The following is a 9,933-nucleotide window of genomic DNA, read 5'->3' on the forward strand; positions in this document are numbered from 1 at the left end:
GATCCCTCTGTCTCTGTGTCCCCATCTATCTGATGCAGTCTGGTCAGTGAAACAGATCCCCTCTGTCTCTGTGTCCCCATCTATCTGATGCAGTCTGGTCAGTGAAACAGATCCCCTCTGTCTCTGTGTCCCCATCTATCTGATGCAGTCTGGTCAGTGAAACAGATCCCTCTGTCTCTGTGTGTCCCATCTATCTGATGCAGTCTGGTCAGTGAAACAGATCCCTCTGTCTCTGTGTCCCCATCTATCTGATGCAGTCTGGTCAGTGAAACAGATCCCCTCTGTCTCTGTGTCCCCATCTATCTGATGCAGTCTGGTCAGTGAAACAGATCCCCTCTGTCTCTGTGTCCCCATCTCTGTCTGATGCAGTCTGGTCAGTGAAACAGATCCCCTCTGTCTCTGTGTCCCCATCTATCTGATGCAGTCTGGTCAGTGAAACAGATCCCTCTGTCTCTGTCTGTGTCCCCATCTATCTGATGCAGTCTGGTCAGTGAAACAGATCCCCTCTCTGTGTCCCCATCTATCTGATGCAGTCTGTCAGTGAAACAGATCCCCTCTGTCTCTGTGTCCCCATCTATCTGATGCAGTCTGGTCAGTGAAACAGATCCCCTCTGTCTCTGTGTCCCCATCTATCTGATGCAGTCTGGTCAGTGAAACAGATCCCCTCTGTCTCTGTGTCCCCATCTATCTGATGCAGTCTGGTCAGTGAAACAGATCCCCTCTGTCTCTGTCTGTGTCCCCATCTATCTGATGCAGTCTGGTCAGTGAAACAGATCCCCTCTGTCTCTGTGTCCCCATCTATCTGATGCAGTCTGGTCAGTGAAACAGATCCCCTCTGTCTCTGTGTCCCCATCTATCTGATGCAGTCTGGTCAGTGAAACAGATCCCCTCTGTCTCTGTGTCCCCATCTATCTGATGCAGTCTGGTCAGTGAAACAGATCCCCTCTGTCTCTGTCTGTGTCCCCATCTATCTGATTCATCTATCTGACCGGATCTGTTTCTGGTCAGTGAAACAGATCCCCTCTGTCTCTGTCTCTGTGTCCCCATCTATCTGATTCAGTCTGGTCAGTGAAACAGATCCCCTCTGTCTCTGTGTCCCCATCTATCTGATGCAGTCTGGTCAGTGAAACAGATCCCCTCTGTCTCTGTGTCCCCATCTATCTGATGCAGTCTGGTCAGTGAAACAGATCCCCTCTGTCTCTGTGTCCCCATCTATCTGATGCAGTCTGGTCAGTGAAACAGATCCCCTCTGTCTCTGTGTCCCCATCTATCTGATGCAGTCTGGTCAGTGAAACAGATCCCCTCTGTCTCTGTGTCCCCATCTATCTGATGCAGTCTGGTCAGTGAAACAGATCCCCTCTGTCTCTGTGTCCCCATCTATCTGATTCAGTCTGGTCAGTGAAACAGATCCCCTCTGTCTCTGTGTCCCCATCTATCTGATGCAGTCTGGTCAGTGAAACAGATCCCCTCTGTCTCTGTGTCCCCATCTATCTGATGCAGTCTGGTCAGTGAAACAGATCCCCTCTGTCTCTGTGTCCCCATCTATCTGATGCAGTCTGGTCAGTGAAACAGATCCCCTCTGTCTCTGTCCCCATCTATCTGTGCAGTCCCCATCTCTATCTGATGCAGTCTGGTCAGTGAAACAGATCCCCTCTGTCTCTGTCTGTGTCCCCATCTATCTGATGCAGTCTGGTCAGTGAAACAGATCCCCTGTCTCTGTGTCCCCATCTATCTGATGCAGTCAGTCTGGTCAGTGAAACAGATCCCCTCTGTCTCTGTCTGGTCAGGGAAACTCTGTCTCTGTCTCTGTGTCCCCATCTATCTGATGCAGTCTGGTCAGTGAAACAGATCCCCTCTGTCTCTGTCTCTGTGTCCCCATCTATCTGATGCAGTCTGGTCAGTGAAACAGATCCCCTCTGTCTCTGTGTCCCCATCTATCTGATTCAGTCTGGTCAGTGAAACAGATCCCCTCTGTCTCTGTGTCCCCATCTATCTGATGCAGTCTGGTCAGTGAAACAGATCCCCTCTGTCTCTGTGTCCCCATCTATCTGATTCAGTCTGGTCAGTGAAACAGATCCCCTCTGTCTCTGTGTCCCCATCTATCTGATGCAGTCTGGTCAGTGAAACAGATCCCCTCTGTCTCTGTGTCCCCATCTATCTGATGCAGTCTGGTCAGTGAAACAGATCCCCTCTGTCTCTGTGTCCCCATCTATCTGATTCAGTCTGGTCAGTGAAACAGATCCCCTCTGTCTCTGTGTCCCCATCTATCTGATGCAGTCTGGTCTCTGTCTGTGTCCCCAGTGAAAGTCTGGTCAGTGAAACAGATCCCTCTGTCTCTGTGTCCCCATCTATCTGATGCAGTCTGGTCAGTGAAACAGATCCCTCTGTCTCTGTGTCCCCATCTATCTGATGCAGTCTGGTCAGTGAAACAGATCCCCTCTGTCTCTGTGTCCCCATCTATCTGATGCAGTCTGGTCAGTGAAACAGATCCCCTCTGTCTCTGTGTCCCCATCTATCTGATGCAGTCTGGTCAGTGAAACAGATCCCCTCTGTCTCTGTCTCTGTGTCCCCATCTATCTGATGCAGTCTGGTCAGTGAAACAGATCCCCTCTGTCTCTGTGTCCCCATCTATCTGATGCAGTCTGGTCAGTGAAACAGATCCCTCTGTCTCTGTGTCCCCATCTATCTGATGCAGTCTGGTCAGTGAAACAGATCCCCTCTGTCTCTGTCTCTGTGTCCCCATCTATCTGATGCAGTCTGGTCAGTGAAACAGATCCCCTCTGTCTCTGTGTCCCCATCTATCTGATGCAGTCTGGTCAGTGAAACAGATCCCCTCTGTCTCTGTATGTGTCCCCATCTATCTGATGCAGTCTGGTCAGTGAAACAGATCCCTTCTGTCTCTGTGTCCCCATCTATCTGATGCAGTCTGGTCAGTGAAACAGATCCCTCTGTCTCTGTGTCCCCATCTATCTGATGCAGTCTGGTCAGTGAAACAGATCCCCTCTGTCTCTGTGTCCCCATCTATCTGATGCAGTCTGGTCAGTGAAACAGATCCCCTCTGTCTCTGTGTCCCCATCTATCTGATGCAGTCTGGTCAGTGAAACAGATCCCTCTGTCTCTGTGTCCCCATCTATCTGATGCAGTCTGGTCAGTGAAACTCTGTGTCCCCAGATGGTCTGGTCAGTGAAACAGATCCCCTCTGTCTCTGTCTCTGTGTCCCCATCTATCTGATGCAGTCTGGTCAGTGAAACAGATCCCCTCTGTCTCTGTGTCCCCATCTATCTGATGCAGTCTGGTCAGTGAAACAGATCCCCTCTGTCTCTGTGTCCCCATCTATCTGATGCAGTCTGGTCAGTGAAACAGATCCCTGTCTCTGTCTCTGTGTCCCCATCTATCTGATGCAGTCTGGTCAGTGAAACAGATCCCCTCTGTCTCTGTGTCCCCATCTATCTGATTCAGTCTGGTCAGTGAAACAGATCCCCTCTGTCTCTGTGTCCCCATCTATCTGATGCAGTCTGGTCAGTGAAACAGATCCCCTCTGTCTCTGTGTCCCCATCTATCTGATGCAGTCTGGTCAGTGAAACAGATCCCCTCTGTCTCTGTCTCTGTGTCCCCATCTATCTGATTCAGTCTGGTCAGTGAAACAGATCCCCTGTCTCTGTGTCCCCAAGAGTGTCTCTGTGTCTCTGTGTCCCATCTCTATCTGATGCAGTCTGGTCAGTGAAACAGATCCCCTCTGTCTCTGTGTCCCCATCTATCTGATGCAGTCTGGTCAGTGAAACAGATCCCCTCTGTGTCTGTATCTGATTCAGTCTGGTCCCCATCTCTGTGTCCCCATCTGATGCAGTCTGGTCAGTGAAACAGATCCCCTCTGTCTCTGTGTCCCCATCTATCTGATGCAGTCTGGTCAGTGAAACAGATCCCCTCTGTCTCTGTGTCCCCATCTATCTGATGCAGTCTGGTCAGTGAAACAGATCCCCTCTGTCTCTGTCTCTGTATGTGTCCCCATCTATCTGATGCAGTCTGGTCAGTGAAACAGATCCCCTCTGTCTCTGTGTCCCCATCTATCTGATGCAGTCTGGTCAGTGAAACAGATCCCCTCTGTCTCTGTGTCCCCATCTATCTGATGCAGTCTGGTCAGTGAAACAGATCCCCTCTGTCTCTGTGTCCCCATCTATCTGATGGAGTCTGGTCAGTGAAACAGATCCCCTCTGTCTCTGTGTCCCCATCTATCTGATTCATGGTCAGTCTGGTGTCCCCATCAGTGAAACAGATCCCCTCTGTCTCTGTGTCCCCATCTATCTGATGCAGTCTGGTCAGTGAAACAGATCCCCTCTGTCTCTGTGTCCCCATCTATCTGATGCAGTCTGGTCAGTGAAACAGATCCCCTCTGTCTCTGTCTCCCCATCTATCTGATGCAGTCTGGTCAGTGAAACAGATCCCCTCTGTCTCTGTGTCCCCATCTATCTGATGCAGTCTGGTCAGTGAAACAGATCCCCTCTGTCTCTGTGTCCCCATCTATCTGATGCAGTCTGGTCAGTGAAACAGATCCCCTCTGTCTCTGTGTCCCCATCTATCTGATGCAGTCTGGTCAGTGAAACAGATCCCCTCTGTCTCTGTGTCCCCATCTATCTGATGCAGTCTGGTCAGTGAAACAGATCCCCTCTGTCTCTGTCTCTGTGTCCCCATCTATCTGATTCAGTCTGGTCAGTGAAACAGATCCCCTCTGTCTCTGTGTCCCCATCTATCTGATGCAGTCTGGTCAGTGAAACAGATCCCCTCTGTCTCTGTGTCCCCATCTATCTGATGCAGTCTGGTCAGTGAAACAGATCCCAGTCTGGTCAGTGAAACTGTCTCTGTCTCTGTGTCCCCATCTATCTGATGCAGTCTGGTCAGTGAAACAGATCCCCTCTGTCTCTGTCTCTGTGTCCCCATCTATCTGATGCAGTCTGGTCAGTGAAACAGATCCCCTCTGTCTCTGTGTCCCCATCTATCTGATGCAGTCTGGTCAGTGAAACAGATCCCCTCTGTCTCTGTCTCTGTGTCCCCATCTATCTGATGCAGTCTGGTCAGTGAAACAGATCCCCTCTGTCTCTGTGTCCCCATCTATCTGATGCAGTCTGGTCAGTGAAACAGATCCCCTCTGTCTCTGTCTGTGTCCCCATCTATCTGATGCAGTCTGGTCAGTGAAACAGATCCCCTCTGTCTCTGTGTCCCCATCTATCTGATGCAGTCTGGTCAGTGAAACAGATCCCTCTGTCTCTGTGTCCCCATCTATCTGATGCAGTCTGGTCAGTGAAACAGATCCCTCTGTCTCTGTGTCCCCATCTATCTGATGCAGTCTGGTCAGTGAAACAGATCCCCTCTGTCTCTGTGTCCCCATCTATCTGATGCAGTCTGGTCAGTGAAACAGATCCCCTCTGTCTCTGTGTCCCCATCTATCTGATTCAGTCTGGTCAGTGAAACAGATCCCCTCTGTCTCTGTGTCCCCATCTATCTGATTCAGTCTGGTCAGTGAAACAGATCCCCTCTGTCTCTGTGTCCCCATCTATCTGATGCAGTCTGGTCAGTGAAACAGATCCCCTCTGTCTCTGTGTCCCCATCTATCTGATGCAGATCCCTCTGTCTGATGTCAGTGAAACAGATCCCTCTGTCTCTGTGTCCCCATCTATCTGATGCAGTCTGGTCAGTGAAACAGATCCCCTCTGTCTCTGTGTCCCCATCTATCTGATGCAGTCTGGTCAGTGAAACAGATCCCCTCTGTCTCTGTGTCCCCATCTATCTGATGCAGTCTGGTCAGTGAAACAGATCCCCTCTGTCTCTGTCTCTGTGTCCCCATCTATCTGATTCAGTCTGGTCAGTGAAACAGATCCCCTCTGTCTCTGTGTCCCCATCTATCTGATGCAGTCTGGTCAGTGAAACAGATCCCCTCTGTCTCTGTGTCCCCATCTATCTGATTCAGTCTGGTCAGTGAAACAGATCCCCTCTGTCTCTGTGTCCCCATCTATCTGATGCAGTCTGGTCAGTGAAACAGATCCCCTCTGTCTGTCTCTGTGTCCCCATCTATCTGATGCAGTCTGGTCAGTGAAACAGATCCCCTCTGTCTCTGTGTCCCCATCTATCTGATTCAGTCTGGTCAGTGAAACAGATCCCCTCTGTCTCTGTGTCCCCATCTATCTGATGCAGTCTGGTCAGTGAAACAGATCCCCTCTGTCTCTGTGTGTGTCCCCATCTATCTGATTCAGTCTGGTCAGTGAAACAGATCCCCTCTGTCTCTGTGTCCCCATCTATCTGATGCAGTCTGGTCAGTGAAACAGATCCCCTCTGTCTCTGTGTCCCCATCTATCTGATGCAGTCTGGTCAGTGAAACAGATCCCCTCTGTCTCTGTGTCCCCATCTATCTGATGCAGTCTGGTCAGTGAAACAGATCCCCTCTGTCTCTGTGTCCCCATCTATCTGATGCAGTCCCCATGGTCAGTGAAACAGATCCCCTCTGTCTCTGTGTGTCCCATCTATCTGATTCAGTCTGGTCAGTGAAACAGATCCCTCTCTGTCTCTGTGTCCCCATCTATCTGATTCAGTCTGGTCAGTGAAACAGATCCCTCTGTCTCTGTGTCCCCATCTATCTGATGCAGTCTGGTCAGTGAAACAGATCCCTCTGTCTCTGTGTCCCCATCTGTGTCCCCATCTATCTGATGCAGTCTGGTCAGTGAAACAGATCCCCTCTGTCTCTGTATGTGTCCCCATCTATCTGATTCAGTCTGGTCAGTGAAACAGATCCCCTCTGTCTCTGTCTCTGTGTCCCCATCTATCTGATGCAGTCTGGTCAGTGAAACAGATCCCCTCTGTCTCTGTGTCCCCATCTATCTGATGCAGTCTGGTCAGTGAAACAGATCCCCTCTGTCTCTGTGTCCCCATCTATCTGATTCAGTCTGGTCAGTGAAACAGATCCCCTCTGTCTCTGTCTCTGTGTCCCCATCTATCTGATGCAGTCTGGTCAGTGAAACAGATCCCCTCTGTCTCTGTGTCCCCATCTATCTGATGCAGTCTGGTCAGTGAAACAGATCCCCTCTGTCTCTGTCTGTGTCCCCATCTATCTGATGCAGTCTGGTCAGTGAAACAGATCCCCTCTGTCTCTGTCTGTGTCCCCATCTATCTGATGCAGTCTGGTCAGTGAAACAGATCCCCTCTGTCTCTGTGTCCCCATCTATCTGATGCAGTCTGGTCAGTGAAACAGATCCCCTCTGTCTCTGTGTCCCCATCTATCTGATGCAGTCTGGTCAGTGAAACAGATCCCCTCTGTCTCTGTGTCCCCATCTATCTGATTCAGTCTGGTCAGTGAAACAGATCCCCTCTGTCTCTGTGTCCCCATCTATCTGATTCAGTCTGGTCAGTGAAACAGATCCCCTCTGTCTCTGTGTCCCCATCTATCTGATGCAGTCTGGTCAGTGAAACAGATCCCCTCTGTCTCTGTCTCTGTGTCCCCATCTATCTGATTCAGTCTGGTCAGTGAAACAGATCCCCTCTGTCTCTGTGTCCCCATCTATCTGATTCAGTCTGGTCAGTGAAACAGATCCCCTCTGTCTCTGTCTCTGTGTCCCCATCTATCTGATGCAGTCTGGTCAGTGAAACAGATCCCCTCTGTCTCTGTGTCTGTGTCCCCATCTATCTGATGCAGTCTGGTCAGTGAAACAGATCCCCTCTGTCTCTGTGTCCCCATCTATCTGATTCAGTCTGGTCAGTGAAACAGATCCCCTCTGTCTCTGTGTCCCCATCTATCTGATGCAGTCTGGTCAGTGAAACAGATCCCCTCTGTCTCTGTCTCTGTGTCCCCATCTATCTGATGCAGTCTGGTCAGTGAAACAGATCCCCTCTGTCTCTGTGTCCCCATCTATCTGATGCAGTCTGGTCAGTGAAACAGATCCCCTCTGTCTCTGTGTCCCCATCTATCTGATGCAGTCTGGTCAGTGAAACAGATCCCCTCTGTCTCTGTCTATGTGTCCCCATCTATCTGATTCAGTCTGGTCAGTGAAACAGATCCCCTCTGTCTCTGTGTCCCCATCTATCTGATGCAGTCTGGTCAGTGAAACAGATCCCCTCTGTCTCTGTGTCCCCATCTATCTGATGCAGTCTGGTCAGTGAAACAGATCCCCTCTGTCTCTGTCTCTGTGTCCCCATCTATCTGATTCAGTCTGGTCAGTGAAACAGATCCCCTCTGTCTCTGTGTCCCCATCTATCTGATGCAGTCTGGTCAGTGAAACAGTCTGGTCATCCCCTCTGTCTCTGTGTGTCCCCATCTATCTGATGCAGTCTGGTCAGTGAAACAGATCCCCTCTGTCTCTGTGTCCCCATCTATCTGATGCAGTCTGGTCAGTGAAACAGATCCCCTCTGTCTCTGTGTCCCCATCTATCTGATGCAGTCTGGTCAGTGAAACAGATCCCCTCTGTCTCTGTGTCCCCATCTATCTGATGCAGTCTGGTCAGTGAAACAGATCCCCTCTGTCTCTGTGTCCCCATCTATCTGATGCAGTCTGGTCAGTGAAACAGATCCCCTCTGTCTCTGTGTCCCCATCTATCTGATGCAGTCTGGTCAGTGAAACAGATCCCCTCTGTCTCTGTGTCCCCATCTATCTGATGCAGTCTGGTCAGTGAAACAGATCCCCTCTGTCTCTGTGTCCCCATCTATCTGATGCAGTCTGGTCAGTGAAACAGATCCCCTCTGTCTCTGTGTCCCCATCTATCTGATGCAGTCTGGTCAGTGAAACAGATCCCCTCTGTCTCTGTGTCCCCATCTATCTGATTCAGTCTGGTCAGTGAAACAGATCCCCTCTGTCTCTGTGTCCCCATCTATCTGATTCAGTCTGGTCAGTGAAACAGATCCCCTCTGTCTCTGTGTCCCCATCTATCTGATGCAGTCTGGTCAGTGAAACAGATCCCCTCTGTCTCTGTGTCCCCATCTATCTGATTCAGTCTGGTCAGTGAAACAGATCCCCTCTGTCTCTGTCCCCATCTATCTGATGCAGTCTGGTCAGTGAAACAGATCCCCTCTGTCTCTGTGTCCCCATCTATCTGATGCAGTCTGGTCAGTGAAACAGATCCCCTCTGTCTCTGTATGTGTCCCCATCTATCTGATGCAGTCTGGTCAGTGAAACAGATCCCCTCTGTCTCTGTGTCCCCATCTATCTGATGCAGTCTGGTCAGTGAAACAGATCCCCTCTGTCTCTGTGTCCCCATCTATCTGATGCAGTCTGGTCAGTGAAACAGATCCCCTCTGTCTCTGTGTCCCCATCTATCTGATGCAGTCTGGTCAGTGAAACAGATCCCCTCTGTCTCTGTCTCTGTGTCCCCATCTATCTGATGCAGTCTGGTCAGTGAAACAGATCCCCTCTGTCTCTGTGTGTCCCCATCTCTGATCTGATGAAACAGTCTGGTCAGTGAAACAGATCCCCTCTGTCTCTGTGTCCCCATCTATCTGATGCAGTCTGGTCAGTGAAACAGATCCCCTCTGTCTCTGTGTCCCCATCTATCTGATTCAGTCTGGTCAGTGAAACAGATCCCCTCTGTGTCTCTGTGTCCCCATCTGTCTCTATCTGATGCAGTCTGGTCAGTGAAACAGATCCCCTCTGTCTCTGTGTCCCCATCTATCTGATGCAGTCTGGTCAGTGAAACAGATCCCCTCTGTCTCTGTCTCTGTGTCCCCATCTATCTGATTCAGTCTGGTCAGTGAAACAGATCCCCTCTGTCTCTGTGTCCCCATCTATCTGATGCAGTCTGGTCAGTGAAACAGATCCCCTCTGTCTCTGTGTCCCCATCTATCTGATGCAGTCTGGTCAGTGAAACAGATCCCCTCTGTCTCTGTGTCCCCATCTATCTGATGCAGTCTGGTCAGTGAAACAGATCCCCTCTGTCTCTGTGTCCCCATCTATCTGATGC

Source organism: Oncorhynchus nerka, unplaced genomic scaffold (genome assembly GCF_034236695.1).
Source record: "Oncorhynchus nerka isolate Pitt River unplaced genomic scaffold, Oner_Uvic_2.0 unplaced_scaffold_676, whole genome shotgun sequence".
Taxonomy (NCBI): domain Eukaryota; kingdom Metazoa; phylum Chordata; class Actinopteri; order Salmoniformes; family Salmonidae; genus Oncorhynchus; species Oncorhynchus nerka.